The sequence below is a fragment of the Hippopotamus amphibius genome, chromosome X (assembly GCF_030028045.1).
Source record: "Hippopotamus amphibius kiboko isolate mHipAmp2 chromosome X, mHipAmp2.hap2, whole genome shotgun sequence".
NCBI lineage: Eukaryota > Metazoa > Chordata > Mammalia > Artiodactyla > Hippopotamidae > Hippopotamus > Hippopotamus amphibius.
This window is the reverse complement of record NC_080203.1, coordinates 25,876,562-25,890,353: the sequence shown is the minus strand read 5'-3', so window position 1 is coordinate 25,890,353 and position 13,792 is coordinate 25,876,562. Positions and strand designations below refer to the sequence as shown.

At 37.3% G+C, this 13,792-nt stretch overlaps 1 non-coding gene across 1 annotated transcript; it reads left to right on the top strand.

Annotated features, from left to right (window-relative positions):
* Positions 1-11,591: 11,591 nt before the first annotated feature.
* Positions 11,592-11,698, top strand: LOC130842832 (U6 spliceosomal RNA). Its single transcript, XR_009050605.1, has one exon. It is a non-coding gene; the product is annotated as a U6 spliceosomal RNA (small nuclear RNA).
* The last annotated feature ends 2,094 nt before the right edge of the window (positions 11,699-13,792 follow it).

The window sequence follows — 13,792 nt, the reverse complement described above, 5'->3', positions numbered from 1 at the left end:
AAAAAAGAATGAATATATGTATATGTATAACTGAATCACTTTGCTGAACACCTGAAACTAACACAACATTGTAAATCAACTATACTCCAATTAAATTAAAATATTAAAAAAAAGAAAATGTTCTCTTACTAGAAATATTTAATACACTCAATGATTCAGACTTAAAGAAAGCAAAAGGAAAAAAAATTTAACATATAATCTGTATGAAAAAATAAAGTCACTGGATATTAATGCAGTGCTACCTTACTTGAAATATCGGCACTAATTAGTTCAGAATTAGTGAGCTTGATCCTATTCACATTGAGAACTAGTATGCTTGAAAATTAAATATAACTTTAAAAATACATTGAATTTCCTTCTTAAATAATGTCTTCCCCACTCTCCATCCTGAGAAAACAGAACCTAGTCTTTTATGACTTAAATTAAAAGAATAAAGGCAATGTGGGAGTGGAATAATATTTTGATACTGTTACATCATAGATCATTAAGCTACCATTTTGGTGCCTGGGTGGTTTAGTGATACAATTCTCACCTGCCATTAAGCTGCCCTTTATCTTACATGCAAATAATCTTTGCTTTTATCCCTCAAATATACAAGACAAATTTTCCAGAATAGAATTATTTTTTAAACTTCTGCATAAAAGTCTTTTAAAACAAGTATAATTAACATTGTCAAAGGAGAATCCCATTCTCACTCTATGATTCTGTAATTTACTTATTTGTATTATGATAAGAAAGTGTTCCATTAAGCCTTAACAAATCTAACACTTTTAATAGATTCTTGAGACCTTTACCTCTTACTGTTACCAGAACAAGAAGTGAAAACAACAGCAAAAAAAGTTATTTAGAGATTGTCTGTAATTATTCAGAACAATCTCTTCCAGTAGCATGAGTGATCACCTATGTCCTCTAGCTGTGCAAGGCCACTTACTAAAATAATTATTTCATGTGGTCAAGAGTCGTTAATAAATACAATAAAGATCTAGTCAAACATCTAAATTTTTCTTAGATAGATATAAATTGAAAATAAATAGGTTATAATATGTTTATTTCATAAACTGTGGTAGATCAAACATTGTTCCTTGAAAAGAATATTTTCCTGTATCTTGGGTACATTTTCACTGGGAACATAATCAAGATATTGCCAGAGCTATCATAAGAACCTAACCTCGCTTCCCACAAGGACATATTTTCTTTAGTTCCCAGCTGACGAGTACTTCAACCTGAAGCTGGAGGAGGTTACCTAAATGAGAAATAGCCTTTAATCTCTGCAAGTGTTCTTTTGGGAATCTCTCTTCAGTTTAAAGATCAAGAAAAATAAGCTACCCATGATTTCCAATGTAATTAAATAAACTTAAGAATCAATAACCAAAACATTATGGAAAGATAATTGTACTCTCCTGAATTCCATCCTTTTTAACAACCAGAACTTTTAAATTCTTCTGTATGAGTACAAGATAGGAAAGTTTAATATATAAGACAAATATCAGAAAAAATATAGGTATATATTTACTCTCTAGATTCAGAAAAACTTGCTAGACAGAAAAGCAGTGGATAAAATTGCAGAGGACTGGCTTATGAGAGAAAAAATATATACATAATCTTTTTTAAAGTATCATATCTGTTAGTAAGGTGGCCAGTTGCAATATCATTTATGATCACAAACAGATCCACAATGATCATCAATATTGTAATCTCATTTTTAGCTTGAAAATTTTAATTTATATTAGTAATAATTACAAGTTTGCTTTTAGTATGAAAATCATGTCTTAGACCAGTAACAATCAATTAAAATTGACTTTAAATGTTTTATGTGCTTCCTTCAGGACTTTGTTTAGACTTACATTGTTTTGGCATAATTGAAATCAGATTATAAATACAACATTTTTAACTTTTAAAATAAATGTTTTATTTTAGAATATATTTAGATTTATTTAAAAATTGCAAAGATAGTACAGAGTTCTCATGTACAATACACCCAGTTTCCCTTATTATTATCATTTTACATTAGTCTATAGCATATTTTTTATAATTAATAAGCCTATATTGGCCATTATTATTAACAGAATCTTACTTTATTCAAATTCATTAGTTTTTAGCTAATGTTTTTTTTCTCTTTGAAATCCCATCTAGGATATTTTACTACATGTAGTTATCATCTCTTAGACTCCTCTTGGCTATGACAGTTTCTCAGACTTTGCTTGTTTTTGATGACCTTGACAGTTTTGAGGAGTGCTGGCCAGATATTTTGTAGAATATCTGTCAGCTGGGACATGTCTGATGCCTTTTCTCATGGTTAGTGTGCTGGCCTGAATAATGGCCTGAAAGATATCCATGTCCTAGTCCCTGGAACCTGAGACACTAAACTTATATTGCAAAAAGAAATTTGCAGATATCATTGTTAATTTTGAAATGGGGAGATTATCTTACTTACCTGGGTGAGCTTTAAATGTAACCACAAATGCCCTTATAAGAGGGAGGTAGGGGGAGAGTTGACTACAGAAGAAGAGAAGGCAAAGTGACAACAGAAACAGAAGTCCAGCATTGCTGGCAGTCACAAGTAGCTGGAAAAGATAAGGATCAAATTCTCCCATGGAGCCTCCAGAAGGAACCAACACTGTTGAACACTTGACTTTAGCCCCGTAAGACTCATTTTGGACCCCTGGCTCTGAGAACTGAAAGAGAATACACTTCTCTTGTTTGAAGCTGCTAAGTTTATGGTTAATTGTTACAGTAGAAAAAGGAACCTAATACAATCAGATGAGGGTTGTGTGTTCTTCTTGGAGGAAGACTGTAGAGATAAACGGCCATGTTTATCACATCATATTAAGGGTATGTTATGAACATGGCTTAGCACTGTTGCTGTTAATCTTGATTATGTATCTGAGGCAGTGTTCATCAGGGTTTTCCACTGTAAAGTTTCTTTTTAAAACATCTTTCCAAAAATAAATAAATAGATAAATAAATAAATAAAACCTCTTTCCATACTGTACTCTTTGGAGGGAAGTCACTATCTGTGGCCCATACTTAAGGAGTAGGGAGCTATGTACCTCCTTGAGGGGATACTCTCTGCATAAATTATTTGGAATACTTCTGCAGAGAAGATCGATCTCTTCCCCCATTTATTTATTCAATCCTTTATTTATATTAGTATGAACTCATGGCTATTAATTTTATACTTTGGATTATAACCCAACACTATTTTGTTGCTCAAATTCATCCAGTTTGACCATTTTGGGAGCCATTTCAGGAGGCTCCTCTGTCCATTTAACATACACTCATCAATGTAGATTTTTTTTGACAACTTCCTTTCTTCATTTCTTGCACTAAAAGGTGCTCCAACTCATGTTGCATATTTCCTGCCTGAGTCCTAATTTCAGCCCTTTCTGCAAGAAACCAAGATCTGAGTACTAGGTGTACTCTTTGCTTCTATGCTGTCATTGCTTCTAGGCCTTCTTAGCTGAAAGAGAAAGGAAATCTATTTGTGTATGCTATCTTTTGTATATGCACATAACTATAAATATTTCTGTGTATAACCATCTGTAACTATATTATGCTAAACATGGGTTCATACAGATGTCTCTGTATGAACTCTGACTCTAGTTTGTTACCACATCCATCATTCCTCCTCCCCTTGCTTATCTGTAACCTCCCATTTCAATTGTGAGAAACCTGGCTTCCACCATCCAACATCCATGAGTTTGCTTGTCTAATTCCCATACACACACACACACACACACACACACACACACACAAGAATTGTTATCCCATATCCCTGTGGGGGGAAATCATTATCAACTAGAGTACACTGATTATGAGCATTTCCTTTTGCCTTTAATCTTACAGACTCCACTCATTCCTAAAATTACTTAAGTCAATATCTTATCTCACCACCTCCTTCAATGAATTAGTTTCATACATTTGTAATAAACTAATATTATTTGTCACATTTTCATTTTATCCTCATGAACTCAAATTATTTTTTAAAGTGTGCATATATATTAAGATTTGCACTTTGTACTGTAATGTTCTATGGATTTTGACAAATGCATGGTGATATGTACTCACTATTGTTGTACCAAACAGCAGAGTTTCACTGTACTGAGCAATTTCTTGTGCTTCACTCATTCAAATCCTCCCCCCAACCCCAACTCATGGCAACCACTGGTTTGTTGCCTTTTCTAGAATGTCATGTAATTGGAATCATACAGTATGTAGCCTTTTGTGACTTTCTTTCACTTAACAATATACATTAAGATCATTTGTGTTTTTTATAACCTCTTAGCGTGCTTTTTTTAAAATTTGTATTGAATATAATTTCTGTATAACATTGAATAAGTTTAAGGTGTCCATCATTGTTGATTTGATACATTTATATATTGCAATATGATTACCACCATAGCGTTAGCTAAAACCTTTATCAAGTCACATAATTATCATTTCTTTTTTGTGATGGAAACAAGATCGATTCTCTTAGCAACTTGGAAGTTTATAATGCAGTATTGTCATCTCTAATCACTATGCTGTGCATTAGATCTCCAGGACTTATTTATCTACTGGTTGCAAATTTGTACCCTTAAACTACATCTCCCAGATTCCCCCACCCACCAGCCCCTGGTAACTGCCATTCTATGTTTTTACAAGTTCAGCTTTTTTAGATTCTATATATAAATATCATACAGTATTTGTCTTTTTCTGTCTGACTTATTTCTCGTAGCATAATGCCCTTAAGGTCCACCCATGTTGTTGCAAATGGCAGGATTTCCTTCTTTCCACATATTTATACACTCATCCATTGACAGACACAGGTTGTTTCTATATCTTGGCTGTTGCGAATAAGGCTGCAATAAACATGAGAGTGCATATATCTCTTCAATATCCTACTTGGGGTATATACTTGGGGTATGTACTCAGGATTGGAATTACTGGATCATGTGGTAGTTTTATTTAATTTTTTGAGGAACGTCAACCATAGTGGCTGAACAAACTTGCATTCCTAGCAGTGTATAAGGGTTCCCTTTTCTCCACATTCAGGATTGTTTGTGTTCTTTGTTATTGAGTTGTATGAGTTCTTTATGTATTGTGGACACTAACCCCTTATTCAATATATGGTTTGCAAATATTTTCTCCCATTCTATAAGTTGCCATTTACATTTTTGATTGTTTCTTTTGCTGTAGAGAGTTGGTTGTTTTGTTGTGGTTGTTTGTTTTTGTTTTTGTTTTTTCCTGAGCAGGGTCTGGGCAGGTTCATTGGGTCTGCTGGTTCCATAGTCGTCACCAATGTCTGTATGCCTATTACCTGATGCACAGGTGGGTAAGACTCTACTTCCCTTAGTATATATGTACTAGATCCACCAACTTTCACAAAGGCACTTTTGTGCATGAATGGATGTATGATTTGTTGTTTAAAAAGGGGACATTAAAAGATATGATGCTGAGGTCACTATCCTGCAGCAGGTTCTCTTGAAGGGACAGTGTAACCACTGCACCCCCAACGAGGCCACAGTCCATCACTTGTACTGCACAGATGCACTTCTCCATGCAAGTTCAGGGAAACAGCTCCTCCACAGTTCTCTTGAACCTCTCTTCCTAATGAGATACTTGGAAGAGAGATGCTAGTGGGACAAACTAGAGCCCCTATTGTTGCAGTTGCTCTCAGGTTCTCATCCTGTCCCTCCTCCACTATTCATTCTAAACTGCCTTTATCCTTAGCTATCATCTCAAAGGGCTTGGGGTCAATGTGGTGTGACACAAAACTTCATGCTTGAAGAGCCTAAGCCCTAGTAATTAGATCCTTGCCTGGTAGGAGTTGCTGCATCTGTCCATTTAGTTACAATGGAGCAAGGAAATACCAATAGGAACTCAAATTGATCATCTGGATTCCACATATATTCCTCCCTGTCCCCATTGTGTAAGAGTAGACCTATTTCCTCTCTCTTGTTATCAGTGTCAATTACTTCTGCCCAAAATAATAACTCTTCTGGCTTGTTGCACCCTGAACACAGAGAGTCCAAAATGCCCTGGTGGCAGTTGTAGATTATAATTTATTGGCACATAGCAAAAATGCACCCACTTTGGGACCTCTGTCTCTGCAGATCCAAGAGTTGCAGGGACAGCAAGCACAAAGTCCTCTAGTGGGTCATTTGTGATGATGATATGCAGGGCCAATCCTGCTTCTACTCCTTCATTCCTGGATCCATGTGTATTCTTTCTACTGAGCACACAGTACCTCATAGAGGTCCCTTGTTTAGTGTTATTTGTTTTTATCTCATACCAAATACCTTATCGTTCCAACAATTCTCAATTCTCTAACACTATCTGTGTGTCCCAGAAGTCAATTGAATTCTGATATTAACCAGTGTTAATGCAGACTCCATAAGTTAAGGCTCAGTTCCAGAAAACTGCCCTAACTTCAAATGCCAGTCATAAGTCCTGTGGGCCAACTAAATTATGGCCAACTAGCCATCAATTTGGAAATTCCTACAATCCACCCCTCAGGTTTAATAATTCACTTGAACAACCCACAGAACTCAGGAAAGTACTATACAGTTGACCCTTGAACAACACAGGGGTTGGAGGAACCAACTCTTCGCACAGTCAAAATTCCTTGAATGACTTATAGTTGGTCCTCTGTATTCACGGTTCTTCCATATTCATGGTTCCAACGGTGGACTCAACCAACTGCAGATCATGCAGTACTGTAGGATTTACTATTGAAAAAAATCTATGTATAAGTTCACCCATGCAATTCAAGGGTTAACTATACTTATGATTACAGTTTTATTACAAAGGTACGACTGAGGAATAGACAAATGGGAGAGATGCACAGGGCAAGTTACGGAGGGATGGGGATGTGGGGCACGTAGCTTCCTTGCCCTCTCCAGGCACACCACCCTCCCAGAACATTGATGTGCTTACCGACTCAGAGGTTCCCTGAACTTCATTGTTCAACAGTATTTAATGGAGTTTTATTATGCAAGTATGTTTAATGAAATCATTGGCCATTAATGATTAAACTCAATGTCTAGCCATTCATCTTCTGTGGAGGTTGAGGAGTGGGAATGAAAGTTAACCTTTAATCATGTGCTTCATTTCTCTGGCAGCCAGCCCCCATCCTGAAACTATCTAGTGGCTGCCAAGAATCACTTCATTAGCATAAACTCCGGTTTGGTGGAAAGCGGCTTGTTATAAATAACAAAAGATACTGGATCACTCAGGAAATTCCAAGTGCTTGAGGAGTTCTGTGCAAGGGCCAAGGACAAAGGCCAAATACATATATATATTTTATTATACCACAGGCAAAACCTCTGCTCTTTTCCCACAGTGCCCATATGGTAAAAGCATCATCAAAGTCAAAACATACTGGCGCATTACTGGAGTCCATTCACTCGTTAATAATTAGTTCAGCTCATCATATCCTATAAAAATGTCTCCAGGGTGGGCCAGTCAGATATGCAGGCTTCCATTTGATTTTGTCCGGTTCCAAAAGCAGACACAGATTTGGTAACATACACTTTTACCCTTTCAAGCATCTGATATATTTGAGCTAAGAGACAACGTCATCTCTTGCTCTGAGCCTCTTTCAAGGTATTAATCTAATATTGGGTCTCCCTCTTTCTTAACACATTTATTCAGTCCTTTACCCTTAGCTACTATTCCTCCTTATCTCTATTTATACCCAAAATTTTCCATCTTTCAAAGGGACATTAAGTTCAGCCACTGTGCTGGTCTAGACTGAAGGCAACAATATCTAGCAAATACCTCCCCCTCAGTCCATTCCCATTCATATAGGGTAGGATTACATAGGTACGGAACTAATGGGATATTTTTATCACTAGGCAATATAGCTGCATAAATTGTAAAGTCCAATTTTGCCAGATGGGGTAAAGGAATAGGCTGCTTAGGAATTTTGACATGATGGTTTGAATATATATATATATATATATATATATATATATATATATATATATATATTTTGCCTAGGAAGTTATCTTTGTTCCTGGCACTTGCAGTTTCAGCTCTGGCCCTGTGACCACTGTAACAGATAGGAAAAAGAGAACTGAATTGATGTGGGGAAGAAAAAGTGTAGTCATCATACCAGCGTCCTCCCCTTTCCCCTCTTTCCCAGATCCAGAGAAACAAATGAGTATCTAATGGGGACATTCCCTTAGCACCCCTCCTCTTGAGGGTGAGCACACACTGATAAACCACAAAGCCAGCCTTTCATGCTTGTATCTTTTCCTGTTTTAGACAATCAATGTTTCAGTTGCCAGATCCAAATCTTTATCAAACTGTTACTCTCAGGAGAATATCTCTTTGCCTATTTTTGTACACTGTGGGCTGTAAAGTGTGTTCCTTGTCTGAAGAAATGTGACTCAGAGGTCCCAATTGTTGCAATATCTTCTGTTTCAGCTCTTTTATAATACTCTAAGCACGTGCATCTAATACTGGGTGAGCAAAGCCCAGTCTGAACTCAAGGTCTATTTCTGTCAGGACCTGGGGCTACTGGTATCAGTCTGAATTGACAGCTACTTTAAGCCCCTCTCCCACCTCCCCACCACCACCCCAGAATCTATAGTCTGTCTCTCTTTCTGGCAAACAGAATAGCTCTTATTGGCATTTTAGGCCTCAAAGGCTGCAAGAGGAACAGGTCTAGATTCAGCTTATCTCTGCATTGCTGCAATTGCCTTATATCCACTCATGTCAGGGACTCAAATGAAACCTTAGGTAAACAGATCAAAATATCTTCTAGTTGATTCCAATCACCTTCCAAACTTAGAAGAGGATGCTTCTGATGGGCATTGACCTATCCTATTTTAATGCACCCCTCAAATTCTCATAGTGCTTTCCATAAGGCTATGCCTCATACAAGCATACCTTTCCTAGGACAGTTTTCCATTGCCCTCTTCTTGACCAAATAGTCAGGCCATTGACCACTGCCTATGAGTCAGTAAAATCCAAAACATCATGACAAACATGGTAAAACTCAGCCCATTGAGCTATTTTGGTTTTTTCTTCTTTGATTGCAGTGGTGACATTTCAAACAGGTTGTTGTTCATGCACTTTGGAGCTATCATCCATAAACCAAACAGCTCATTGTTGTTCAGTTAAGAGCTGTTTATAGGCCCCTTCAACTGACAATAAAATCCAGCACGTCCTCGGATGGTTCCAGAGTCAGTCTTGAGGGAAAAGAGTGTACCTGCTTGATACACTGAGTAACTCCCTGCATTTCCTCAGTAGTATGTTCCTATATAAATCATTTCCATTTTATTGTGGAACGTTTCTGGGCACTGCACTCCCATTAGAAGCATTTCTCCAATATCACCCACAACATTTTGGATATTTCCAGTTTTAAAACATTTGTGTCCTTCACTCATAAGGGCGGTTTCAATTAATGTCTGATTATAAGCTAGTAATTGCTCCTCAAATGGAAATTCTCTAGTCCAAAGTTCCAGCAATCATTGTTGGGAGGCACTTCTGCCATGAGCCCCAGTCTAGGCTCCACTTATGGCTTTTGTACAGAGAACTTGTCTGTCCTAGCATTCCACGTTCTATTCTATACTTTGTGGGCTCAGGTAACTTGATTCATTCTTATTTAGCATGTCCAATTAATATTGTTTGAAGGGCAGATTTGCATGCCTTCTGTTTTACAAAGCTGGGTAGAGGAACTGTTCTCCAGTCAGCCACAATATCCATCCCTGTATTACATATTATATTCAAGTGAAAGAAACACAACCACTTCACATAAAGCCTGCTCAAACATACCAATTTTTGTCCAAACTTTCACTTTAATCCCATCAATCCTTACATTCCTGTAGTCTCTCTTTGTATTCATCAACAGGTTTTGGTTTTATAGTACTAGGTAGAATAAGTGCTCCCTGGTCAAACACAATATCCTTTCCTATAAATATCCAAGTAAAGGAGACATGACTCCTTTTCCTAAAGTCTGTTTAAACATCCCAATTTTCATCCAAACTTTGACCTTAATCCTATCAACTTTTGCATTTCTATATTCTCTCAATCCAATTGTAACCCACATTAGGATTCATCCAACAGACTTTAGAACCACAGTGCATGAGACTCCCATGTCACAGAGTCCCAGAAATGTCTTTCCTCCATCTTCTATTTTACCTGCTTATGTGTTTAGACTTTGGGATCCATAAGCAGTCAAACATAGGGACTTTGTTAAATTCCGTTGGTAACTTTTACCTTTAGCAACTGATTAGAACACAGGTGCTCTCCCATACCATGTTTGACTATGTGGCCACCCAGGAATCAAAAGTTCCTCACCACCCCCCCCCACCCTTTCATTCTTTCTCTTCCCAAACCAAATGTTTCTATGAGTCAGGGCCATTCTAAAATATCCCACATTTTCTGACACCAAATGCTTGTTTTTTTTCTATTGTTAAATATATTGTTGTTTCAATAGCAGTTTTCATTTCTTCAGCATCAACCGAGAATATAATTTTATTCTGACACTAACTCTGCTAAATTAATGCAAAACTCACAAGTTAAGGGTTCAATCTGCTGTCTTCATTTCAAATGCTGGTCACAAATCCTAGGGGCCACCTGCACTTCTGACCAAACAACTATAAATTTGAAGGTTCTCATGAGCCCCCTTCAGGTCAGATAATTTGTTAGACTGATACTTAGAACTCAGGAAAGTGCTATACCAAATATTACAGTTTTATTACAAAAGATACAACTCAGAAATAGCCAAATGGAAGAGATATATAGGACAAAGTATGGAAGAGGACTGGTGAACAGACATTCCATGCCCTCTCCAGGCATGCCAGCATGCCAGTACATTTACCAACCCAGGAGATCCTTAAACTTCTGGGTTGGTAAATGTAAACTTCTTAATGAAGCCTTATTGTATAGGCACAATTGAGTAAATTGTTGAGCGTTAATGACTGAACTCAATCTCTAGCCCTCTATCCTCCCTGGAGATTAAGGATAGGGCTGAAAGTTCTAACCTTCTAATTACATAGTTGGTCCTTCTGGCGACCTGCCCCCATCCTGAAGCTAAATAGGGGCAGCCAAGAGTCATTTCATTAGCACAAGCTCAGGTGTGGTAGAGAGGGCTTTGTTATAAATGATGTATAATAATAAATGTATTATTCCACAAGTGTATATAAGGCATGTTTAAGGATGGCACCCCAAAGTTGCAGAGTATTGCCTCAGAGCTGATACTTCATGTACACCCTAAGAAGGCAAGTCACACAAATCAATTATATTTAAAAATATAACTGTGGCAATAATTGGGAAAATGGTCTAGAGGAAAGAGAATATATTAATAAGGTAATCAATAATGAAGCTATTTAAATAAATAGTTCATCAGGAGAAGTGATAAGATAGTGTAAGGGAAGAAAAACGTCTACCTCCTCGGCTCAATGACTGAGCCTAAGAATTAGATCGACACAAGACAGATTAATAATAAAGGAAAAGCATACAAATTTTTAAAAATATTTTTATGTGCATGCAAGGGTCTTCATAAGGAAAATGAAGACCCAGAGAAGCAGTCAGGACAAGAGCTTATATACTTTTTAAACAAAGGACTAATGATATATTTGTAAAAAAGAGACAAGACAGTGCTCACTTCGGCAGCACATATACTAAAATTGGAACAATACAGAGAAGATTAGAATGGCCCCTATGCAAGGATGACATGAAAATTTGTGAAGCGTTCCATATTTTTAAAGATTCTACCAGAAAACTGCTAGCACTAATCGATGAATTTAGTAAAGTAGCAGGATACAAAATGAATGCGCAGAAATCTCTTGCATTCCTATACACTAATAACGAAGGCGCAGAAAGAGAAATTAAGGAAACTCTCCCATTTACCACTGCAACAAAAAGAATAAAATACCTAGGAATAAACCTGCCTAAGGAGGCAAAAGACCTGTACACAGAAAACTATAAGACACTGATGAAAGAAATCAAAGACGATACAAACAGATGGAAAGACATACCACGTTCTCGAATTGGAAGAATCAACACTGTGAAAATGACTGTACTACCCAAAGCAATTTACAAATTCAACGCAATCCCTATCAAATTACCAACGGCATTTTTCACAGAATTAGAACAAGTAATTTTACGATTGGTATGGAAACGCAAAAGACCCCAAATAGTCAAAACAATCTTGAGAAGAAAAGATGCAGTTGGTGGAATTAGGCTTCCTGACTTCAAACTATACTACAAGGCCACAGTGATCAAGACAGTATGGTACTGGCACAAAAACAGAAAGGAAGATCAATGGAACAGAATAGAGAACTCAGAGGTAAACCCAATCACATATGGACACCTTATTTTTGACAAAGGAGGCACGAATATCAATGGAAAAAAGACAGCCTTTTCAATAAGTGGTGCTGGGAAAATGGGACAGCAACATGTAAAAGAATGAAATTAGATCACTTCCTAACACCATAGACAAAAAATAAACTCAACATGGATTAAAGACCTCAATGTAAGGCCAGACACTATAAAACTCCTAGAAGAAAACATAGGCAGAACACTCTATGACATACATCAAAGCAAGATCCTTTTTGACCTACTTCCTAGAATCATGGAAATAAAATCAAGAATAAACGAATGGGACCTCATGAAACTTAAAAGCTTTTGCACAGCAAAAGAAACCATAAACAAGACAAGAAGGCAACCCTCAGAATGGGAGAAAATACTCGCCAACGAAGCAACGGACAAAGGATTAATCTCCAAAATATACAAGCAGCTCATGCAGCTTCATAGCAAGATAGCAAATAACCCAATCCACAAATGGGCGGAAGACCTAAATACACATTTCTCCAAAGAAGATATCCAGATGGCCAACAAACACATGAAAAGATGTTCAACATCACTAATCATTAGAGAAATGCAAGTCAAAGCCACAATGAGGGATCACCTCCCACGAGTCAGAATGGCCATCATCAAAAAATCTAGAAACAATAAATGTTGGAGAGGGTGTGGAGAAAAGGGAACTCTCCTGCACTGTTGGTGGGAATGTGAGTTGGTATAGCCACTATGGAAAACAATTTGGAGGTTCCTTAAAAAACTAAAAATAGAACTACCATATGATCCAGTAATCCCACTACTGGGCATACACCCAGAGAAAACCGTAATCCAAAACGAAACATGTACCATGACTTTCATTGCAGCACTATTTACAATAGCCAGGACATGGAGGCAACCTAAATGCCCATCAACAGATGAATGGCTAAAGAAGATGTGGCACATATATACAATGGAATATTCCTCAGCCATAAAAAGGAATGAAATGGAGCTATATGTAATGAGGTGGATGGACCTAGAGTATGTCATACAGAGTGAAGTAAGCCAGAAAGAGAAAAATATATACCGTATGCTAACTCATATATACGGAATCTAAAGAAAAAAAATTGGTACTGATGAACCCAGTGACAGGGCAAGAATAAGGATGCAGATGCAAAGAATGGACTGGAGGACACGGGTTTGGGGGGGCGGGGACAAAGGGGAAGCTGGGACAAAGTGAGAGAGTAGCATAGATATATATACACTACCAACTGTAAAATAGATAGCTAGTGGGAAGTTGCTGTATAACAAACGGAGATCAACTCGGTGATGGGTGATACCTTAGAGGGCCAGGACAAGGAGGGTGGGAGGGAGTCACGGGAGGGAGGGGATATGGGGATATATGTATAAATATAGCTGATTCACTTTGGTGTACATCAAAAGCTGGTACAAGAGTGCAAAGCAATTATATTCACCAATAAAGAGCTTAAAAAAGAGAGAGAGACAAGGCAAAAGGGTTTGA